The sequence below is a fragment of the Cervus canadensis genome, chromosome 14 (genome assembly GCF_019320065.1).
Source record: "Cervus canadensis isolate Bull #8, Minnesota chromosome 14, ASM1932006v1, whole genome shotgun sequence".
Taxonomy (NCBI): domain Eukaryota; kingdom Metazoa; phylum Chordata; class Mammalia; order Artiodactyla; family Cervidae; genus Cervus; species Cervus canadensis.
This window is the reverse complement of record NC_057399.1, coordinates 13,645,571-13,669,601: the sequence shown is the minus strand read 5'-3', so window position 1 is coordinate 13,669,601 and position 24,031 is coordinate 13,645,571. Positions and strand designations below refer to the sequence as shown.

General features: G+C 41.8%; 1 protein-coding gene across 4 annotated transcripts in view; it reads left to right on the top strand.

Moving 5' to 3' along the window:
• RUSC2 (RUN and SH3 domain containing 2) overlaps positions 1-24,031 on the top strand; it is a 58,521-nt gene that overhangs the window by 10,900 nt on the left and 23,590 nt on the right. The window contains exon 1 of one of the 4 annotated variants that reach the window (XM_043486691.1): positions 11,520-11,671. The exons of 2 other annotated variants lie outside the window; for them this stretch is intronic. The gene's annotated coding sequence lies outside the window, so the exon portion shown is untranslated. Of the gene's footprint in view, positions 1-11,519; positions 11,672-12,775; positions 13,106-24,031 lie in introns of those variants that run through there. One more of the 4 variants, XM_043486692.1, reaches the window with a different exon arrangement.

Genomic DNA, 24,031 nt, shown 5'->3' with positions numbered 1-24,031 from the left:
ATGATATTTTCCTTTGAAACAAACAAATCTTGTCTATTTTGTTTAAAAATATTTTCTGAGAAAGTGTCTCTTTCTGTAATTATAGGTGATATATATTTTCACTCTTGAAAATCTAGAAAAATACAGACAAATATAAAATGACAACATATCATTGAACAGTTTTTGGAAACCAAATTTTTAATAGTTAGGTAACAAATCCATTGTTTGAACTTACCATAATTTATTTAACATAAATGTTAGACATTTGAGGTTTCTAAAAAATAGCTTTCTCTTTTCTGAAAAATGTTCAGATTAATAACCTTATTTAAAAAAGCTTTGATAATTTCTTTAGTATAGAATTCTGGAGGTGGAGTTAGAGGATTTGAATATTTTTAAGACTGGATATATATATACATTTTCCCCCAACCTCAATATGAATGTACCCAAATATGCTTTTATTGACAAAGTGTGAAAATGCCTGTTTTAGTTGTCTTCACCAGGATTAACTATTACTATTTTGTTTGATAATTAATGAACAAAAGGCAATATTTTAATAGTGTTTTAAATCTTAGTGTATGCTTATTAGCTATATTCTGTTCCCTCTTCTTTGGAATGTTTGCTCATATCCTGCCCATTTTCCTATTATGATCTTAGTTTCAAGGGAATAAGTCAGTCACAGAAGGATAAATACTGCATGATTCCATTTATGTGAGGCATCTAAAATAGTCAAAGTCATAGATATAGGAAAAAGAATAGTGGTTGCCAGGAGCTGGGAGTGGGGGAAATGAGGAGATGCTGTTCAGCTGGTACAAAGTTTGAGTTATGCAAGATGAAGAAGTTCTAGAGATCTGCTGTACATTATGCTTATGGTTAGCAATATTGCCTGTATACTTAAAAATTTTTTAAGAGAATAGAAATATAGAAAATTTGAGTGCCTAACTACTTCTCAAGGATGTTGGTTCATCGTTTAATTCCTCTCTTTCTAAATCTTCAATGTCAGTGGAGACAAAGTTACGAAAAAGAAAAGAAAGAATACAAGTGTATTTCCCAGAACTGAAGAGTCTCCAAATCAAAAGTGCCCAGCACAACCAATAGAAATACCATACCCTAGGGTAACTCGTCATGAAAATTTAGAACACTAGGGATATAGAGAAATTTTAAACCGGTATTTTTTTTTTTAAGTTTACATACAAGCATCAGAAATCAGAATGGCACTGTATTCAACAAGAATGGAATCTAATTAGTAAGCAGTGAGCCGTGTTTTCAGATTCATGAGAGGAATTGATTTCTAACCTAGGGTTTTATGCTCAGCCAAATTATCAACTGTGAGAGTTTAAAATATATACTTTCAGATACTCATTACAAAAATATTCCTACTGTGTATCCTATCTTAGAAAGCTATCACAGAATATGCTTCAGCAAAATGAGAATATAAACAAGAAAGAAGAAATCATGGGATCTAGAACACAGGGCAACTAAGAGAAGAGAGGCAAAGAAAATTCCTAGGATGAGGATAAAGAGAAGTCCAGCATGATAGTGGTGTTGTAAACCATAGAGGACAGTCAGTTCAGAATGTATCAGTTCAGTCAGTCAGTTCAGTCACTCAGTCGTGTCCGACTCTTTGCAACCCCATGAACTGTAGCACGCCAGGCCTCCCTGTCCATCACAAACTCCCGGAGTTTACTCAAACTCATGCCCATCGAGTCGGTGATGCCATCCAGCCATCTCATCCTCTATCGTCCCCTTCTTCTCCTGCCTTCAATCCCTCCCAGCATCAGGGTCTTTTCCAATGAGTCAACTCTTCGCATGAGGTGGCCAAAGTATTGGAGTTTCAGCTTCAGCATCAGTCCTTCCAATGAACACCCAGGACTTATCTCCTTCAGGATGGACTAGTTGGATCTCCTTACAGTCGAAGGGAATCTCAAGAGTCTTCTCCAACACCATAGGTCAAAAGCATCAATTTTTTGGCGCTCAGCTTTCTTCACAGTCCAACTCTCACATCCATATGTGACCACTGGAAAAACCATAGCCTTGACCAGACGGACCTTTGTTGGCAAAGTAATGTCTGTGCTTTTTAATATGCTATCTAGGTTGGTCATAACTTTCCTTCCAAGGTGTAAGCATCTTTTAATTTCATGATGTATCAGGAGAACAGAAAGTTCCAGAAGGATTATGATCCAGGGGGGAAAAAGAAAGAACTATGTTTGACTGTTTGGAAAATTAGATTGAGAGCAATTTTTACAGTTCTGCTAGAGAATTTGGGAAGAATTAGGGATAAATATATAGAAAACTAAACTAAAGAGAGTCAAGTATTAAAGTTACAACCCATCATTTTATGACAAATAGATGGGGAAGCAATGGAAACCGTGACAGACTTTATTTTCTTGGGCTCCAAAATCACTGTAGATGGTGACTACAGCCATGAAGTTAAAAGATGCCTGCTCCTTGGAAGAAAAGCTATGACCAATCTAGACAGCATGTTATAAAACAGAGACATTATTTTGCCTACAAAGGTTCATATAGTCAAAGCTATGATTTTTCCAGTAGTTATGTATGGATGTGAGAGTTGGACAGGAGAAAAGTGAGTGAGTGAGTGAGTGAGTGAAAGTTGCTCAGTTGTGTCCAACTCTGTGCAACTCCACGGACAGCAAAAAAGGCTGAGCGCCGAAGAATTGATGCATTCAAACTGTGGTGCTGGAGAAAACTCTTGAGAGTCCCTTGGACAGCAAGGAGATCAAACCAGTCCATCCTAAAGAAAATCAACCCTGAGTATTTCTTAGAAGGACTGATGCTGAAGCTGAAGCTCCAATACTTTGGTCACCTGATTCGAAGAGCTGACTCATGAGAGAAGACCCTGATGCTGGGAAGATTGAAGGCAAAAGAAGAAGGGGACAAAGGATGAGATGGTTGAATGGCATCACTGACTCAATGGACATGAGTTTGAACAAACTCCGGGAGATCAAGGACAGGGGAGCCTGGCGTGCTGCAGTCCACGGGGTTGCAAAGAGTTGGACATGACTAAGCAACTCAGCAACAACAAATAAACTCTTATTTGCTATACCAAGTCATAGCAACCACTGGATATTAATTGAATCAGAAAGTGTGAGGAAGGTGGATGTAGGAAGTGAACAAAGAATGTTTAAAATTAAGAAATAATTAAATATGCATGTGATTTATAAACATGAACATAAATGCCAGATGAGACAGCTAAAAGATTTGGAAGTAGTGGGAAATGACACAGAGATAGAAGGGGATGGAGCTGTGGATTTCTATTATTCATCGTAAGCTTTATAGTGCAATGAATACTGGAGTGGGTAGCCTTTTCCTTCTCCAGGGGATCTTCCCAACCCAGGGATCTAACCCATGTCTCCCGAATTGCAGGTGGATTCTTTACCAGCTGAGCCACAAGGGAAGCCTTTTCACGTTTAACTTTGTAACCATGTGCATATATTAATTTGATAAGGTCTTTACTTTTTAAAAATAAATCCCCTGACACCACATCACCCTCTGGGTAGTGCCTGTCTTGCTACTGTAACAGCCGACCTTTGTTGACCACCCCGCCAATCTGCTGGATTTTCCATTCACTTTTGCACCCTCTGCAGTCTACTTTCATTTCCACTAACCACTCCCCTGAAACTGTTTATGTCAAGATCATCAGTGGACTCCTGGTTGCCAAATATGATGGACACTTTCAGCGACACTGTTTTCTTTCAGTTTTTCTAAGATACCAACCACTTTCTTGCCTCAGGGCCTTTCACGCATGTCATTCCCTCTGCCTGGAATGTTGTCCCCACCTTTTCACCTGTTTAACTTCCTTTTGGCTAACGTTTCAAGGCTTAACATTTAATTTACAGAGAGGCCTTCACAAGTTACCAGAAAGGCCTTCCCTGACCTCTTAATCACATCCATCGTCAGTCTTAATCAGATCCTCTTAATACTCTGCACTTTATTTCCAAGGCATTTATCACATTTCATAATTGTATTTTTTTTTTTATGTGATTGCATTCCTCCACTAGATTGTAAGCTTCCTGAGGGTAGGGATAATATCTGTTTTGTTTACCACTGTATTCCTAGCAATAGTCTCTATTCCTAGCCAATAGGAATCTTTGCCCAAATATTGAATAATAATCCTCAAAAGAGGTATTTCAGGAGGGCCTAGAAGTAGAGCACTGATTTTAGGAATTAAAAGAGAGGATAGATTAGAGAGGCTTTTCTACAGCAGAAGCTATGGGACTTGGATAGGATCTCCTGGGGTACATGTTTGGAAATAATTAGACCTTTTAAGGAGAATCTTGTCAGCCCATGAATTTATGTAGAGGACTCACCTTCACTGTCTTCTGCTAACAGGTAATTCAGGTAGTCATGTACCTGTATTCACTGGGTAGGAGAATCTTGATTCATAGATAAGTTGCATATTCACTCTGACTTTCTCTGTATGTTATCTTGTGATATTTCCTGGGATTGAGTCACTTTCCAGCTCCTAGGGGACGAAGAATAGAGCCATGAGGGTTAAAGCTTTCGAGGTGGTGTGCCTGTTGAAAGGCACTGGGTATGACAGCGACAAGGTTCTCTGCTGTGAATTGGTAAACTGAACAGTCGTGCAGCCTCAGGAGGCAATAGGAAGGATTTAGATTCAAGGAAAGAAGACGTTCCTGATTCACATTCATTATAATTATTTACTGAGGTTCACTAAATGCCAGTCACTGTTCCACATGTTTTCTCTCTCTTTTAACTTCCACCAGCACCCTGTATTATTAGCCCCACTGTACAGGTGAAGTGAGGGGAGTCAAATAATTTGTCTTTAGACTTTTTGATGATGGCCATTCTGACTGAGCTCATCTTCTTCTACAAGAACACCAAAATTGCAACTAGCTGCCGAATAGCCATCAACAGAATGTTGGATCCCACCAGAATTAGTCCTTAGGAGCAGAGTTATGTACCAGCCATTTCTTAGCTCCCTTCCAAGTGACACAGTGGTAAAGAATCTGCCTGCCAACTCAGGAGACACAAGATACATGGGTTCAATCCCTGGGTTGGGAAGATCCCCTGGAGCAGTAAATGGCAACCACTTCAGTATTCTTGCCTGGAAAACTCCATGGACAGAAGAGCCTGGGAGGCGACAGTCCATGGGGTCACAAAGAGTAGGACGTGACTGAGCCATGCACACAAGGTCAAGGTCTATGTTGACCAGAATGAAACAAAAGTGCTTGGCCTAAAGCTGGAGAGAGCAAATCAGGGTTCAGTTTCTTCGTTATAAATGAGCAGCAGTTTCTTAGTTGAAGTGAGTTCTTATGCCTTTAAACAAAAGTGTTTGATGTGAATAGGGACTGAATTCCCGCAGAATGAATGGGAATAAAAATGGTACTCAACTGAGAGCAAGTTATTGACAGATTCTAGTGACTACTTAAAGGGCCAGAGTTTTCAACCAAAATGCATAATTTTGGTTGCCAATTCAGTATAAACTGGTCCCTGATTTAATAAATATGCTAACCGGCTTCCGTGGACAGAGATGGCTCCTATGGATTACCTGTGTATCCTTTGAATATAGCACATTCCGAAGGCCTACTTCATAGTTTGTGTGCTCATAACTACTCGGTTGTCTGTTTAGTCTCCCCAGGCGAACTGTAAGCACTATATGAAGGCCAGCCCCGGGTCTGCTTGGTTCACATAGTCCGGTGCCTTGAAATTCATAGATGCTCGGTTAATGTTTATTGGCTCATTCATCTAGTCCGTGGGCAAGACTGGCATCTGAGGTTCTCAGGGCCACAAACAAATTCTATACGTCTGCCCAAAGCAGGGGAGGAAGGCCTCCCAGAGCTGTTGTGCTTCTGGGGTGAGCTCTCAGACTCCCTAGGTTCTGCCTCCTTTGGGTGGAGCCTCAAAGACTTGATGCCACTCGTTTTAGCAGTGGGGCTCCGGTTTTAGTAGTGGGGCTCATCTTTGTTCTGAGATGTTAACTGTGAACGAATCGTGCTATTTCCTGTCCCCTGGGGAACCCCACGGGGCCACAAGTGAGGGGCAGTGAGAGCACAGGAGTTACATTGTTCTCTGCGGGAACCTCCCCATTGCTACCCAGAGATGGCTCCAATGCAGGCTAGCCAGTCAGGAAATTCCAAACCCTTTTCCTGAACTCTAAACAGCTTGAGGAATCTCTCCAGCTGGAGTTGGGAAAGCTCCCAGTGAGGAGAGCCGAGTCTTATGTAACTTTCATGGACTGACCTTTTGTAGGAAAAAACAAACAGCTCCTCAGCTAGCGCTGGACTTTCTGAGGCACATCCTGCATTCTTTCCTAGAGGCTCAGCAGCTCACAAAGCAGACTTGAAGACAACGGGGAGGGATGACGAAAGACAGAGAGAGGACGGCTGTTGGACCTTCTGGCTGGAACGTGCTGTTTTGGTTCTCATGCTGCAGCTCCCACTAGCAGTGAAGGGAGTGCGGTGCTGGGATGCGGGGAGACGAGCCGAACCTGGGCATCCCCGCCCTGCACGTTCCAGAGGCCACAGCCGCGGTACCAGCTCTGTCCTCCCAGCACCCTGCGTCCCACCAGGGAGGAGTAGAACTTAGTGTGTGTAAATACGTCCACAATTGTAATGAACCAAATTCTGCTCTGGAAAAAGAAATTTTCCCAATTTAGTTTGGTAAAGATTCAGTTCCTCCTTAGTTCAGTTCAGGAAACATTTTAAACCATGTGCCAGACTCTAGGCTAGGTTAAATGACTGCAAAGATGAGTAAGACCATCTCTTCCTTAACATGCAATCAAGGAGGAGAGAGAATGTATATAAACAGTTGTAATATACTTCCTTGCCATATAGTCCTGTGTACTTTATGTATTTCTTTTATTCTTAACTCTCTTATAAAGGTAACCATCAGTTTAACGTCTTATTGTGAACTTAGGGGCCTGCTAAGTTATGATAAACAAAAATACAAGAAACTCTCCCTTTTTCAGGTGTGATCAATTATATTTCTAAATTGTACATGAAATAGGCACAACTTTCAAGAATATTCCTATGTTAATTGTTCTTATTTCCATAATTTTCTCAAGCTGATATGAGGCATTTTAGAATTTTGAATGTAACTTGAATCTTTCAAAATGACACATAGCTTTCTCACTGAATTAGGATTTGCCTTAGACAAGGATTTGCCTGTACCTTTTGCTTTTTCTCTCAAATGAAGTATTAGGCAAACATCTGGCACAGCAGTAGCTTGGTAGATTACTATTGTTGTTGTTTAATCTCTAAGTTGTGCCTGACTCTTTGCCACCCCATGAACTGTAGCATGCCAGGCTTCCCTGTCCTTCACTATCTCCCGGAGTTTGCTCAAACTCATGTCCATAGTCAGTGATGCCATCCAACCATCTCATCCTCTGTCGCCCCCTTCTCCTCCTGCCCTCAGTCTTTCCCAACATCAGGGTCCTTTCCAATGAGTCAGCTCTTCACTTCAGGTGAGATACTAAATATCAAATAGATTGTAAATAATGGCTACTGTCACTGTAAGTATTATTCTTTAGCTACAAGTCATTCCCTTCTAGTCTATGTTGTGTGGTGAGGTAGTGAAAGTGAAAGTCACTCAGTCATGTCCAACTATTTGCGACCCCATGGACTATACAGTCTGTGGAATTCTCTAGGCCAGAATACTGGAGTGGGTAGCCTGTCCCTTCTCCAGGGGATCTTCTCAACCCAGGGATCGAACCCTGGTTTTCCACATTGCAGGCAGATTCTTTACCAGCTGAGCCACAAGGGAAACCCAAGAATACTGGATTGGGTAGCCTATCCCTTCTCCAGTATAACTCTGGTAATTCCTGACTCTTTGCACATTGTCCTTAGGTTGCTTTTGTAGTAGTTTAAGCCCTGTTTACAAAGCTATTTTGACTATTAGTAATAGAGCCTAGATTTACAGCTCTATGTCTTTACTCAAAATAAGCTCACCTCTCTCCTCATGCCTTTCATCCATATTTACTATATCTAAAGTCATCTGACTGTTGATAGTTCCCGTGCCATCTACAACCATACCACATATAGAAATGGGAGGGATAGGTAAGAGAGAAGGACTTGAGACCCAGGTCAGTTCACGTGTGGGTTTGGAACCTGGGGAGCAGGAGAAGAAGAAAAGAAAAAGGCCTGGTAGAGGCATGGGATAGTATTATTAAATAGAAATAGAAAGATAAAGGCTGTTTATGGCTCAGTCTGCACTCCAGAATGATAATGCAATAAGCTAAATTCCACAGATGTTTTTGAAGCACTTTATATGAAGGGAATTAGTCAGTCTGTCAGCTCCAATACAAATAAACTCAGAATTCTTCCTTCACATTCCTCAGTGGCTCCTTCGAGGGGAGCTGCCTCTGAAATGTATGCAACAGCCATGTGGGAAGAGGAGAGAGGATCCCCAGGCAGGCCCAGCGGAGTCAGAATTTTGAGAAACAGATTTTGAATAGAGAGGCCTTTAAAGTCCAGAATAGAAATCAGCAAATTATGGTCCATGCCAGAATAACTTTATAAGGTTTTTACATTTACACTGAGAATGGTTTTTACATTTTTAAAGAATTGTTTTTTTTTTTAAAAAGAAGGGAATATATGGCAGAATCTTACGGCCACAAAGCCTAAGTAGTTACTGTCTGGCCCTTTACAGACAGCGTTTGCTGAAAGGAGGGTTTCCTGAAAGCTCACCAGAAGCTGCAGGATGCAGGAAAATCTGTTTTGAACCCTAGGGTAGGCACCTGCAGAAAAAAAAGGTGTCAGCATCAATGACAAATACATTTCTATTTCTGCTTTCCAAAAGTGCCGGGGACCTGGCAGACTAATGATTGCTGGGTGGGAAAGAGGGAAAGAGTGAAGCCTTGTACTGGGTGTAGAATACACTGTTGCCTTTGTTCTAACGGAGCAGCGGAATATATCCTTTCATTGACGCTGCTTTATCAGGCCTTTAGATGGAGCAAGTGGATGAGTAGAGGCATTTCTTTCTGTTTGCATTTTTCTACTTTCTCCATTACACATTAGTGGAAATTAATAGCTTGTATCTAGGTAAGCAGATTCCTGACTGTTTCAACTGTTCCTCAAGCCAGTGGTAGGGATTATGTGCCTGAAAGAAAAGAACTGTACCTCCAAGTACAGGCCAGGTTCACTTCCCGACATGGCCCCTGTGACCTAGAAGAAGAAAAATATGCAAGGCCAGGCCTCTCTACTATATGCATGAGTGACAGTCATATTTTTAAAATACTTTGGTCCGAAGAATTTATAGCATTTACATTTCTTGCTATTTATTTTTTATTGAAGTATAATTGATTTACAGTGTTTTAATTTCTGCTCTTCATCAAAGTGATTCAGTTTATATACATATGTGTGTGTGTATAGTATGCTGTGCTGTGCTTAGTCATTCAGTCGTGTCCGACTCTCTGTGACCCCATGGGCCTGCCAGGCTCCTCTGTCCATGCGGATTCTCCAGGCAAGAATACTGGAATGGGTTGTCATGCCCTCCTCCAGGGAATCTCCCCAACCCCGGGATCAAACCCAGGTCTCCTGCATTGGAAGTGGATTCTTTACTCTCTGAATCACCAGGGAAGCCCAAGAATACTGAAATGGGTAGCCTATCCCTTCTCCAGGGGATCTTCCTGACTCAGGAATCGAAGCAGGGTCTCCTGCATTACCGGCAGATTCTTTACCAGCTGAGCTACCAGGGAAGCCTATATATATGTATATTTCTTTTTTAGTATTCTTTTCCATTATGGGTTATCATAGGATATCAAGTATAGTTCTTTGTGCTCTGCAGCAGGACCTTGTTGTTTATCCATTCTATATATAAAAGCTTACGTCTACTAACCGCAAACTTCTACTGCGTTCCTCCTCCACCCCCCACCCCCTTGGCTACCACCAGCCTGTTCTCTACATGTGTGATTCTGTTTGTTTCATAGGTAGGTTCATGTGTGTCTATTTTAGATTCCCCATATAAGTGATATCATATGATATTTGCCTTTCTCTTTCTGACTTACTTTACTTATATGATAATCTCAAGTTGTATTCTTACTACTTATCATTTGATTGTTCAAATATTTTCTTGCCATCTCACCAGAAGGTGGATACAATTAGCCCCTTCTCCAAATGGTAAAGCTAGAACTTCAAGAGGACAGGTACTTTGCCCCAAGATGACCCAGCAAGTCAGAGAAAAAGCCAAGAATGAAAGCAGTGTTCCTATCCGGGCATCCTGCCACCATCCTAGGCATGAGTAGCTTCCAGATGGAGCTGAGATCAAACCGCATATCTTGAGTCATCAAATCTGGTTGATTCTGAGGCTGCATTGTTGTTCTGATGACCAGGTAGATAAGCCTTGAATGGCAGGAGAAAAAATGTACTGAATGGGTGGTTCACCAGCCTACCTTCCTACTCCTCATGATGTTGCTGTGTTGTGTCTCTGACAATGGCTGTGAGTCAGCCTTGGGCAGGAAGATGATGGAGTCGCTGTTACTGTGTGCTTGGCTGCTGCTTTCTTTGCACGTCAGCATTCCTACCTGGTGCGTGGTGCATTTTTGACATTCCACAGTAGTCTGCGGCGCACATGACCCCCCAGTAGCCCAGACCCATCTATTTACATCCACTGTCCAGCTGCCAGCCTCCTCACCTCCCTGTCTGCCAGATGGGACTAGACGAAATCTGTGTTAGGACTGCCTTTCAGGGACGTGACCAGGATAACCACAGCGTTCCAGATTCTGTGTTCAAAGTGTAAGGTCCCTGGATCTCCACCTCTATGCCTTGGGGGAGAAGGAGGCTTTGCAAAAGATTTTTCTAGGCACTGACTCCTGGCCGGATGAGAGCTGGTTTCTTGGTAATTCTATCCTATTGTGTCATTTCTAGGAAAGAAGTTCTAGCCAAATGATTTTTCAAGGGATTTGATATACCTGCTGAAAATACTGTGCAAATCAAATAAAGACCAGCCTAACCATCCTTTCTTTGAAATATCCTATAAAACCTTCCCAGGTGGGTTTTTTTCTTTTTTTTTACAAGGTCAGCACTCACAGCGCTAATCTGGGACTTGTGACTGATGAGGCGGAGCTTCTGCTTAGTTAAGTAACAGTCTTTCCTTAATTTTATTCAGATCATTTCAGTGCAACCAGTGTGTGTGTGTGTGTGTGTGTATGTGTGTGTGCGCACACACGCACATACACCCACCCTTCCAAAACAATGTAAACAACACATTAGGTCCCTTGTCCAGGGCCTTCCTGACTCAGGAGGATGCTGTGAACAACAGCTGTCAATTGAGGTCCACCTGGTCCCAGAGATTGGGGACCAGACAGCTGGACCTAGGTCAGCTCTGTTTGTTCCTTTTCCCCTTCCCTGTCCCTGTTAATACTAAACTGTTTTCAACAAGGCTCATTTCCTCCAGAATGCAGCTCAGCATCCTGGAGAAGACCAAGGCCAGTCTTGTAGCAGGAAGCTGCCCTAGATTTGGGCGGTAACCAGTAGAACTTGATACTGACGCCAGAGTGTAAAAATAAACACCTCCTACAGTGCTGTCTTAATCCACTGGCATCAGAGTTGCTATTATTAACCCATAGGCCTCACAGGCAGCTGTGATGGGCAGACAACAGCCTGGCCGGACCTATCCTGCCAACTTGGGATCAGACTGTTTCTTTCCTACATCTACTGGAATCTGATCTGGGGCCCCTGGAGAAGCACCATCAGTCTGGGAGCATGCCCCACAACAGGTAACACTAGAGATGGATTAGTATCTTTGGTTTGGGAGAGCCTTAGGTTCCTAGGGCCGGCCAGCCGGTGAGTCTAGAGTGTAATGGGCACAGGCTTACTGATTGAGTCCTAGCGCAAGGGAGGAGGGGGAAAAAAGACTCTTTTCAGTTCCTTTGGCTCTTTTGAAGAGGTTTTGCCCTGCCAGTTCCCTGTATCTGGAGCCTTTAGGTTTCCTGGGAAATTGGGAAAGGAAAGAGAGATGTCAGGACTCCATTGGTCATCTGACAAAGCTCTAATAATAATAGTAACCCTGACGGAGTACTTACCTTGTGTCAGGCACTTACGTGTAATATCTTACTCAATTCTCCCTCAAACCTTTGAGGGAAAATATCATGACACTTTTGCAAATGAGGAAGCTGAAGTTTAGTGAAGTCGAGTAACTTCCCGAAGCCCACAGCTGGCAGGAAGCGTGTCCGATTTGAATCCAAACCTGTTAACACCAAAATCCGTGCTCTGAATCATTACAGAACCTGGGCTCCTGACCACTCTGGGCCCAGGCAAGACCCTTGCCACCTGCTTTAAACGTTTTTAAAGTAAACATCAGTTTGCCCTCACTTTAGTCTCAGAACCAAAGCAAATACGGTATTGGGTACGCAGAAATGGGCTTCGCTGCCGCCTGCTAGTAAGGCAGTCCCAGTGCTCTGACCAAGCGTCGGGAGCTGGACTTGGAGACTGTTATTTCAAGTCTATTGGAAAATAAGTCACATCTGGGAAAAGGCTTTTGACTTGACTGAGGACTCTCGGAAACTATGATCCCTCTGCTGAGACTGGGGTGAGACTAGAACATAGTTTCCCAGGAAGCAAGGCTTTGATGGTTTCTAGCAGTCCTGCTGAGGGTGGAGTGTGTTTGAATGAGAATATTTCCTTGGAGGGCAGCTAGGCGGCTCTCTCCTCTTTCTCCTACCTCCCCCACCCTGTCTCCACAACTGGCTTGTGGTAATTCAATCTAGATTCTTCTCATAGCCTACTTCACTGTGCATATGTGGCCTTTTATTTACAGCTTTCGAGAGTCTGATTGGAGAGCAGCTTACCCGCCCCGCACGACTCAGTCCACTGCCGTGGGGGAGGGGAAGCAGAAAACATTCTGGCTTCGCTTCCTAGAGGCTAGAAGCCAAAGGAGCAGCCAGAGAAGAGCAAAGGGTCGACCACGCTGAGCAGTGGGGACGCATAGGGACCTTCTGTCCCAGCTTGCTTCTGCAGATATACCCTTGAGAGCTGTCCTCCAGTAGGCGGCCCACGCTGGGCCTTTCAGCCCTCGCCCCTGGCTCACTGTCTCTGTCTTGGTTTCCTGCTCCTTGCTGCTCTCCACCTAGCATTAGGAGGCTCTGTCTCTCTGTCTCTTTATCCACTGCTGCATCCTCCACCCCTCCACCTGAAGAACTCAACCTGTCAAGGTAGGAATTGACTCTCCTAATTCTCTGTAGTCCTCCCCTCTCTCCCTAACCTACATCCTCAGAAGAGGTAGATTTACAGCAAGTTCTCAATCCTTACAGATTCTAACTGTGGCAGTTAGAAGCCGGGCACTTGGAAGTATAGGGGGGTGGTGTGTGTGTGTGTGTTTCTGTGTGTGTCTGTGTGCATCCGTGTATTTATGTTGAGAGGGAGGACGTTTATTAGCACACTGCATAGGGACCTTCCCTTGGGCCCAAGGTTTTAATTTGGCTTAGTTTATAATTAGAGTTGAAAGGTACCTTAAGAAGTTATCTGATTTAGCCTCCTGCCTCCAAACAGGTGCTATGAGTTGAGCTAAGAAGGGAATCAAACGATTGATCTAATGGAGAAGGGCATGCACTTGCTGGCTGGATTACTGGAAGAGAATATTTTTCTAGGTGTAATCCCATTTGAGCATTTGTCCCAGAAACTGGAACAAGGCTGAGGTGACTATCATGGTATTTCTATGGAATAAAGGAAAGAGACCCTTTACAGCTCCATGAGGGTCAGTGGCTTCTAGATTATTCTTTTCTTGGGTATAATTCCTAGTGCTGCACTCTCCTCACAACTGAGCCTGAGAGGTAAAAGGCTTGGCACTTGTTGGGGGTTTCACCCCAACATATTCTGTCTGTGATTTTTGGTTCCATTAAAGGCGCCTACATATTTCCAGTTCATAAGGGAGGAGATAGGCTTCTGGCCACCTGATGCGAAGAGCCAACTCGTTGAAGAAGACCCTAATGCTGCGAATGATTGAAGGCAAAAGGAAAAGAGGGCTGCAGAGGATGAGATGGTTGGATAGCATCACTGACTCAAAGGACATAAGCAAATTTCGGGAGATAGTGAAGGACAGGGAAGCCTGACATCCTGCAGTCCATGGGGTCACAAAGAGTCAGACATGACCTAGCAACTGAACAATAACAAGACTCGGGAGAAAGGAGATAAACCCACACCAGGTGGTCCTAGGAAAGAGCCCATTCTGTTGTACTTCAGAGTCAGGCTTCTTCTAAATCTGTTTGATTTTGGGGGGTGGACTCTTAGCTGAACCTTTCTGTAACATATTTGAGAAGCCAAACGCAAAGCAAGCTCTGTGCTTCTAAAGAAGACTCTACATTAGGGAGGCCTGATAAGGAAGCAGCTGGGTGTGTCTGGGACAGCCTTTCAAGCTAGGCCTCTTCCAGCACACGCCCAACACACTGGCTGGCCTCACTTGGAGTGCAAAATAACTTAATGCCAGTTCAGAACAGTGCCTCCTCAGCTCAGAGCAGCTACACACAACCTGGAGGAAAGACAGACGTGCTCCTGGGCATTGGCTGCTATTCCATTTGTGGACTCGACTCCTGATGTCATCGCCTGGTGCTCTCAGGCAGCTAACAGCCTGTTTATTCTCTCCTTGCCACTCAGCCCAGAGACTGCAAGAATCACTATGACCACCAACTCTTAAATCTCCAAATTCTTTCAGCATCTCTCATACATTTCAGTGAGAAGTACTTGTCTTAGAGGAAATTCATTGTCCATCAAATCTCATGACCTATAAAGACATAGAACCTTAGTGGGCATGGGGGTAATTATACAAAGTGATTTTTCTGAATTCACTTAGAAAGTTATTTTCTGTGAAGTAAGTCTGCTGTTGATGAAGTTAATTGACATCATTTCCCAAGCATATATGATTCGAGAGTCATGAAGTAAAAAAGATGATTTCTTGCAGTTTTCGTTTCACTCCCCACTTCCCCGATCCCGACCAACTGTGCTTAGTCTTGCCTTTGCCCAGAGATTTTCAGAAGTTTTTCATATGAGCCCAAAGGTCCCCTGGAAGCCTTTGGGGGGCCCCTCTGAAGTGGAGAGAGGGAGTTGGAGTGTATGGGGCTTTAGGCCTTCCCTGCTTCAGCCAGAGTTGTTCTATGTATTGGGGCTGAAAAAGTCTGAAACCACTCCTCTGACCCTTATCTTACATCCTGAAACATCTTTCTTGCTGCCCTAGCCCTCCAAAGAGGCATGTTGGCAATGATTTTAGCAAAATTAGGAGCCCCTCAAGTTGAGCTCTTACCACTAAACACTCAGCGCAGTGCTTTGTACCCAGCAGAAGTGTGTGCAGTGGATACTTGTGACTTGTTTATTTGATTGATTGACTGACTCTTGAGATAATATTAATTCATGGCCTTGGGATGCTTCTCCCTCAGAGAAAAGAGTATATGGTAAATCGTGGTTTATTTTTATTCAGTATGATTTGGGCACTTCTGACCTTTCCTATTGGAATCACTCATGCAGTCTGAGGCAAAAACATGGCCAAAAGGAGTTACCTAACATAGATTGTTTCTGGTGTAGAGGATACCTGACTAGGTCAACACAGGCAAGTACTTGCTGCTAATGTCCAAAGAAAAGTGTCCTGAGGTGAGAGGTAAGCAGAGTGATTGGGAAGGACTAGGGGCAGAGACGTATTCGGATCACATTGTCTTGTCTATTTTTCAGTACTGCTTTCACTAAAAGTTACCTGCCTGATAGTTTCCAAAACTACTCAATGTCTTGATTAGGGGAAATACAGATCTTTTTATTTGCTAAACTATACTTAAAACACTGTCCAAGCTGTTTATCTATAGCCTCCAGTATATATCGACCTATCTTTTGAAGGGGAGAAGGAGGGCTTTATTTTGTTTTAAAACATTTACATTTTATAAAAGTTTATATACATGTGTATATACATATATACATACATATATATATATAGTTTTTAAAAAGCCAAATAGTAAAAAAAAAAGAACATTAGTGGGACAACTGACAAAATCCTCACAGCTCCAACTTCAGATAATAGTACTGTATTCAGTGTTGATTTTCTTGTTTTGGCAAATGCACCATGACTATATAAGATGGTAACATTAGGGGGTGCTGGTTGAAAAGACATAGGGATACGCTCCTAACTATCTTTGTTACTTTTCTAAAAATTATTCCAAAAATAAATAGTTAATTTGAGGACTTCCCTGGTGGTCCAGTGTTAAGAATCTACCTTCCAATGCAGGAGATGCAAGTGTGATTCCTGGTCAAGAAAGTAAGGTTCCACATGCTGCAGGCCAACTGAGCCCACATGCCACAACTAAGACCTGATGCAGCTAAATAATTAAAAAAAATTTTTTTTAATGATTAAGTTTAAAAAGTTTGTACACAACAATAAAAATCTTCACACAAAAAAGAGCCAAATCGTGCCAAATCTGAGATAATGACCATCAAAATCAATAATACCCAGCAAGCGATTATGACCCACTGAATGTTTTTTAAAAAGCCAAGAATCTATACAGATACCAAAAAAATAAATAGGAAGGAAACAGGAAATCTTTCTCATATTGGAATGCCAGCTAATAAATGTAGGAGGAATAATAGAAAGAAAATCATCATTTTTCAACCATCACAGTAAATAACTATTAATAATTCAGGTAAAATCTTCAATGGATGCTGGTATTTTTAAAGAGGAACAACAAGGCATTACATTTCTATAAAATGTTTATAATTTATAGAGCATTTTCACACAGTGTTTTGAATAGGCTACCATTCAGATCTATAGCAAGATGTTTATCTCCCCTTAGCCTCCATATCCTTTTTTCACCTGGCAACTCCCTATAGCATAGACTAGTTCAGGCATAAGAATGCTCAGCAGCCAATGATTATATTCAGGTATGTTTTATTTTCACCTCCCCTGGGTCTTTCTAATAATTTCTTACTAACTGCTTATCTGTGAGAATTTATCCTTTATTTAAAACATTTTACCCATAGCTGATTTGTGTTCTGTCTCTGATGTTCTTAATATTTGAAGTTCTTGCAGTTTAAATCTATTATTTGTTGTTTTCTGTTATCCATTTGTAGTATCTTGTTTCCATGCATATTTGTGATCTTTGATGCAAATTAATTTTTGCATACTCCTTACTTTTGAGAATCCTGTTGACTTAAGCTGGAGATATTTTTCTCCAAAAGTTTGGAGGAACCATCAACCCTGGATCACATGAGCTTGCTTCAAGGGTCTCAGCCTAACTTGGGTTTAGCTATCCCTTGCCTTTCTAGTGGTCCAAGGCTTGCCATTCTGACCACAGTAGAAATGCTTGTGCAAACCACATAAAATCTGTCGACATACAAGATGTGACCACCAGGCTCTCTCTCACTTTGCAATCTTCACTCTAGGATCATGACTGTGGAAATAAACGGTAGTGAAGTGCCAACTGAAGACATGGCTGCTCACTCATTTTTCCATCCCTAGTGTGAAAATGGAAAGAAATGAGGGGTTTAGAGAGATCTTGGCCTTGAAGATTTATTTACTAAGCACTTTGCTAAGGCTTAACTTTCTGGTTTTCATCTTCCTTCCTTCCTTGCCTCTTATCAAATATGCTATTCTCTTACAAACAATAAATGCCAGTGAGGGTGTGGAGTAAAGGGAGCCCTCTTACACTGTTGATGGGAATGTACATTGATGCAGCCACTATGGAGAACAGTTTGAAAGTTCCTTAAAAAACTGAAAATAGAACTACCATATGACCCAACAACCCCACTCCTGGGCGGATACCTGGAAAAAAACGTAATTCTGAAAGATCCATGCACTGCAGTGTTTATCGCAGCACTGTTTACAATAGCCAGGACCCGGAAACAGCCTAAACGCCCATCAACAGAGGAATGGATGGGGAAGATGTGGTACGTGTGTACAGTGGAGTATCAGCCATAAAAAGGAATGAAACTGTGCCATTTGCAGAGACGTGGATGGACCTAGAGACTGTCATACAGAGGGAAGTAAGTCAGAAAGACAAATACTGTAGATTAACTCATATATGGTGCAGATAACCTGTCTACAAGGTAGAGATGAGACACAGATGCAGAGAACAAACAGATGGACACTAAGAGGGGGAAGGGGAGGAGGGATGAATTGGGAGATTGGGATTGCCATATATACACATGTATAAAATAGATAACTAATGAAAACCTACTCTATAGCCCAGGGAACTCTACTTAATGCTCTGTGGTGACCTCAGTGGGAAGGAACTCTAAAAGAGAGGCTACATATATACGTATAACTGATTCACTGTGCTGTACCACAGAAACTAACGCAGCGTTGGAAAGCAACTATACTCCAAAGAAAATTTAAAAATAAATAAATGAATAAAAGAACTGATTTAAAAAGTTTAAGAAAAAAAAAAAGCTATTCTCAGGCTAAGCTAACCTCCTGAAAGCTGACTTGAGTCCAGCTAGCCCACTGGGCTTGGCATTCAATAGCTTTACCAAGCAAACATCAGTGGTGCCCTACTGAGTGCCAATTCTGGGCTCAGAATTACTTATCAAGATATAAGACAGAAAAAAAAAAGATATAAGACAGTCCCACTCTTCAAAAGTGTGCTGTCATCAAGAGATAAATAACAATAAAATGGCCAAGACTTGGTACCAAATGAGTTGTGTAGACAGTTGATATTGAAAAAGTTCAGAATAAAGACTTTCATGATAAAGAAAAGCTTCCAGACATGGTAGAATTTGAGCTAGATCCTTTAAAAAGAAACAAAGGCAAGGAAAATGGAGCATTCCAGATATCTTCCCAGTGGAGTGAGCCAAAATTCATAATAAATTTGTTGTGTGATGGAATATGGTTGGATAAGTAGGAAGGAACTTTGAATATCATGTTAAGGAATTTGGATTATCCTGTAGGCAGTGGGGGGCCACTAACAACTTTTTAGTAGTAAGGTGAGGATACCAATATTGAGGCAGTACTTTGGGGAAATTAGTCTTGTGTCAGTATATAGGATAGCTGGGAGGAAAGAGCCAGAATGAAAGCAAGAAAACTGATTAGAAGACTGTGTGATAATTCAGAGGGGCAGTGCCTGCAGGTCTGAACTCGGATGATAGAAGTAGTGACAGGAACTCGAAAGGCAATGTAACAAGTACTTAAGAACACTGACTCTGGAGTCAGACGGTTCTGTGTCTGAATGCCAGACCAGACGTTACTGGCCGATTACCTTTTGTTGTTGTTCTGTTGCTAAGTCGTGCCCATGGACTGCAGCACGCCAGGCTTCCCTGTCCTTCAGCATCCCCGAGAGTTTGCTCAAACTGATCAGGTTACCTTAGGAAGGTCATTTAATATTCCTGAGCCTCAGACTTCTCATCCATAAAATAGAGATAATAATACTTATCTTAGAGAGTGGTTATGTGTATAAAGTGAGACAATGTTTAAGTGCTTAGCATGCGGACTTCCCTGGTGGCTCAGTGGTAAAGAATCTGCTTGCCAAGTAGGAGATGCAGGTTCAACCCCTGGGTGAGGAAGATCCCCTGGAGAAGGAAATGGTATTCCACCCCAGTCTTCTCATCTGGGAAATCCCATGGACGGAGGAGCCTGGCCGGCTACAGTCTTCTTCAGTTGTTTAGTTGTCTTTGACTCTGCGACCCCATGGACTGCAGCATGCTTCCCCGTCCTTCACCATCTCCCAGAGCCTGCTCAAACTCCTGTCCATTGAGTCAGTGATGCCATCCAAATATCTCATCCTCTGTCGCCCCCTTCTCCTCCTGCCCTCAATCTTTCCCAGCATCAGGGTCTTTCCCAGTGAGTCAGCTGTTTGCATCAGGGGGCCAGAGTATTGGAGCTTCAGCTTCAGTACAGTCAGTGTGGTGACAGAGTTAGACACAACTTAGCAACTAAACAACAGGTGCTTAGCATAATAGTTGGAATGTGGTAAGAGCACAGTAAACTAGTAGCTCAGGGCCTAAAACACTGGAAGGAAGACACTGGTGATTGTCTGAACATGAAGAAAGAGTCCAGATAATTCCCGTGTTTTCAGTGTTGTATCATTTCAGTTCGGCTGCTCAGTTGTGTCTGACTCTTTGTGACCCCATGGACTGCAGCACGCCAGGCTTCCTTGTCGATCACCAACTCCCAGAGCTTGCTCAAACTCGTATCCATTGAGTTGGTGATGCCATCCAACCATCTCATCCTCCTGCCTTCAATCTTTCCCAGCATCAGGGTCTTTTCCAATGAGTCAGTCCTTCACATCAGGTGTTCAAAGTATTGCAGTTTCAGCTTCAGCATCAGTCCTTCCAATAAACACTCAGGACTGATTTCCTTTAGGATGGACTGGTTGGATCTCCTTGCAGTCCAAGAGACTCTCAAGAGTCTTCTCCAACACCACAGTTTAAAAGCATCAATTGTTCGGCACTCAGCTTTCTTTATGGTCCAATTCTCACATCCATACATGACTACTGGAAAAACCATAGCCTTGACTAGACGGACCTATGTTGACAAAGTAGTGTCTCTGCTTTTTAATATGCTGTCTAGGTTGGTCGTAGCTTTTCTTCCAAGGAGCAAGCGTCTTTTAATTTCATGGCTGCAGTCACCATCTGCAGTGATTTTGGAGCCCCAAAAAATAAAGTCTGTCACTGTTTCCATTGTTTCCCCATCTATTTGCTATGAAGTGATGGGACCAGATGCCATGATCTTAGTTTTCTGAATGTTGAGTTTTAAGTCAGCTTTTTCACTCTCCTCTTTCACTTTCATCAAGAGGCTCTTTAGTTCTTCTTTGCTTTCTGCCATAAGGGTGGTGTCATCTACATATCTGAGGTTATTGCTATTTCTCCTGGCAGTCTCGATTCCAGCTCGTGCTTCATCCAGTCCAGCATTTCTCATGATGTACTCTGCATATAAGTTAAATAAGCAGGGTGACAATGTACAGCCTTGATGTAGTCCTGTCCTAATTTGGAACCAGTCTGTTGTTCCATGTCAAGTTCTAACTGTTGCTTCTTGACCTGCATACAGATTTCTTAGGAGGCAGGTCAGGTGGTCTGGTGTTCCCATCTCTTGAAGAATTTTCCACAGTTTTGTTGTGATCTACACAGTCAAAAACTTTGGTGTAATCAATAAAGCAGAAGTATATGTTTTTCTGGTCTTCTCTTGCTTTTTCGATGATCCAGCGGATGTTGCCAATTTGATCTCTGGTTCCTCTTCCTTTTCTAAATCCAGCTTGAATATCTGGAAGTTCACAGTTCACATACTGTTGAAACCTGGCTTGGAGAATTTTGAGCATTACTTTACTACCGTGTGAGATGAGTGCAATTGTGCGGTAGTCTGAGCATTCTTTGACATTGCCTTTCTTTGGGATTGGAATGAAAACTGACCTTTTCGTCCTGTGGCCACTGCCGAGTTTTCCAAATTTGCTGGCATATTGAGTGCAGAACTTACAGCATCATCTTTTAGGATTTGAAATAGCTCAGTTTTGTATAATGGGGGTTTAAAGAAAGCTGATTTGAAATAGAAAAATCAATTTTTTTTTTGATTGGTTGGTTGGTTTTTGTTTGGGGGGGCCGCACCACGCTGAATGGAAGATCTTAGTTCCCCAACCAAAAATCTAACCCGTGCCCCTTGCTGTGGAAGCGCACAGTCTTAACCATTAGATCACCAGGGGAAGTCCCTCCATTTGCGGGAGTAAGAAGTACCCTAGTGGGCTATTGGAGATTTGATTTTGGAAGTTCAGGAAGAATGAAGATTTGGAAATCAGTAGAATACTGGGAAGGGCTAAACACTTCTCAGGTTGAAAAAATTTTAGGTCTGAGCCCTACTGTGAATCTATATTTAAATATAGGTCAGGTATTGTTGTATTAAACAATGAAGAAAGAATGATCTAAGAAGAAAAACTAGGAAGCTAAAAGAAAAAGAGGGTTTCAATAGGAGAGGGTGGATAAGTGTCAGGCAATTTAAATATTATGAGCTTAAAAGTTAGAACTGCTTTTAGACAATTCAAGTATTAATAAAAAGAAGACACACTTCTGATTGTTTAAGAAATAATTAAGAAGAAAGAATTAACATAGTCCATCCTTCTAAGAATTTTGGTATTGAAAAAAAAAAACAGACGGAAGAGGGAATTGTTTGAGACCCTAGGTTGACATGGCAGTGGTACCCTCTGTTTTCCAGTACACCTGAGTTCCTGCCACCCCTACCCCCACGCAGCTCCTGAGCCTTTAGAGACTTCTGCCTCTGTGGTGCTAGATGGCATTGCTCACTGCTGCAGCTTCTTTTTTTTAACAGCTTTATTGAGACATAACAGATATCTGTTTCATCATTTAAAGTATACTATTCAGTTGCTTCCCTGGTGGCTCAGACGGTAAAGAATCTGCCTGGGTCCAATCCCTGGATTGGGAAGATCCCCTGGAGGAGGGCATGGCAACCCACTCCAGTAGTCTTGCCTGGAGAATCCCATGGACAGAGGAGCCTGGCAGGCTGCAGTCCATGGGGTCACAAAGAGTCAAACATGCCCGAGCGACTAAGCACACATTCAATTGTTACTAGGATATTCACAGAGTTGGGCAACCACCACCATAATCTGATTTTAGAACATTTGCATCATCCCCCCAAAAAATCCCGTACCCAATAACAATCACTCGCCATTTTCCCTTTCCCCAAGTCCCTGGAAGCCACTCCAGGAATCTACTTTTCATCTCCATAGATTTGCCTAGTCTGGGCATTTCATATGAAAAGGGCTTCCCTGGTGAAAGGAAGTCAAACAATACATGGCCTTTAGTGTTTGGCATCTTCCACTTAGCATAATGTTTTCAAGGTTCATCCACATTGTAGCATGTTTCACTACTTCATTGCTTTTTATCACCAAATAATATTACATTTTATGAATATACCACATTTAATTTAATCCATTCATCTGTTAATAGATATTGGGTTGTTCATATGTTTTGGCTATTATAAACAATGCTGCTATGAACATTCATATATAAGCTTTTGTGTGAAGATAGATATGTTTTCATTCCTTTAGGGTATATATCTAGGAGTAGGATTTCTGGGTCATATTGGTGACTCTGTGTTTAATGTTTTGAGAAACTACCAGACTATTTTCCAAAGTGATTGAACTATCATACAATCCTCCCAGCAGCATATGAGTGTTCTAATTTCTCCACATCATCAACATTTGTTATTGTCTGTCTTTTTTATTTATCTTTTCTAGTAGGGGGAAGTGGTATCTCATTTTACTTTTGATTTGCACTTCCCTAATAACTTATGATATTCGGTATCTTTTCATGTGCTTATTGACTATTTGTCTCCTTTAGAGAAATGTCTGCTCAGATCCTTTGCCCATTTTTAAATTGGGTTATATATCTTCTGTTGAGTTATAAAAGTACTTTATGTGTTCTGGATAGAAGTCCCTCATCAGATATATGATTTGCAAATGTTTTCTTCCATTCGTTGAGTTGTCTCCCCCACCTTTTTTTCTTTTCACTATCTTGATTGTGTTCTTTAAAGCACAAAATTTTTAAACTTTTATGAAGTCCAACTTATCTGTTTTTTCTTTTGTCACTTGTACTTGTGGTATCATGTCTAAGAATGCATTATGTAACTCAAGATTATGAAGGGTTATTCCTTTTTTGCTACGCTTTCTTTTAATAGACCTTTTCTCCCCCTTATAAACAGCAGGCGTCTTCTCTGTCGGCCTTTTGAGTCAGATCTGCCCACCACTTACTTTCATTTACACTCTCACCCCTTTTGGACTACTCTAATTCAACAAGACTTTGACTCACCACCTTCTACAATCTAAACACTGCTAGTATTATGAGAAACACAAAATAAAAAATGATACTATCTCAAGCTCTGGATATTGGGAATACAAAGATGAGTATAACTTGGACGTTGCTATCTAAAAGAGCCATTAAGGCGGATATGCAAAAAAAAAGAGCATAATCATGTCAAATAACAAGTGATTTACTTAATCAAAACCTCTCATGAACTGATGTTAGTTTCCAATGAAGTTTGCCTTAGTATACAATGAAATGAGAAAAATAATGACTTTGTTTTTTTAATGAAATGATGAAAATAACTGATACAAGGGTTTTTTGTTGTTGTTGTTATTGTTTTTAATGATCTTACTTGGCAGTATAAGAAATTG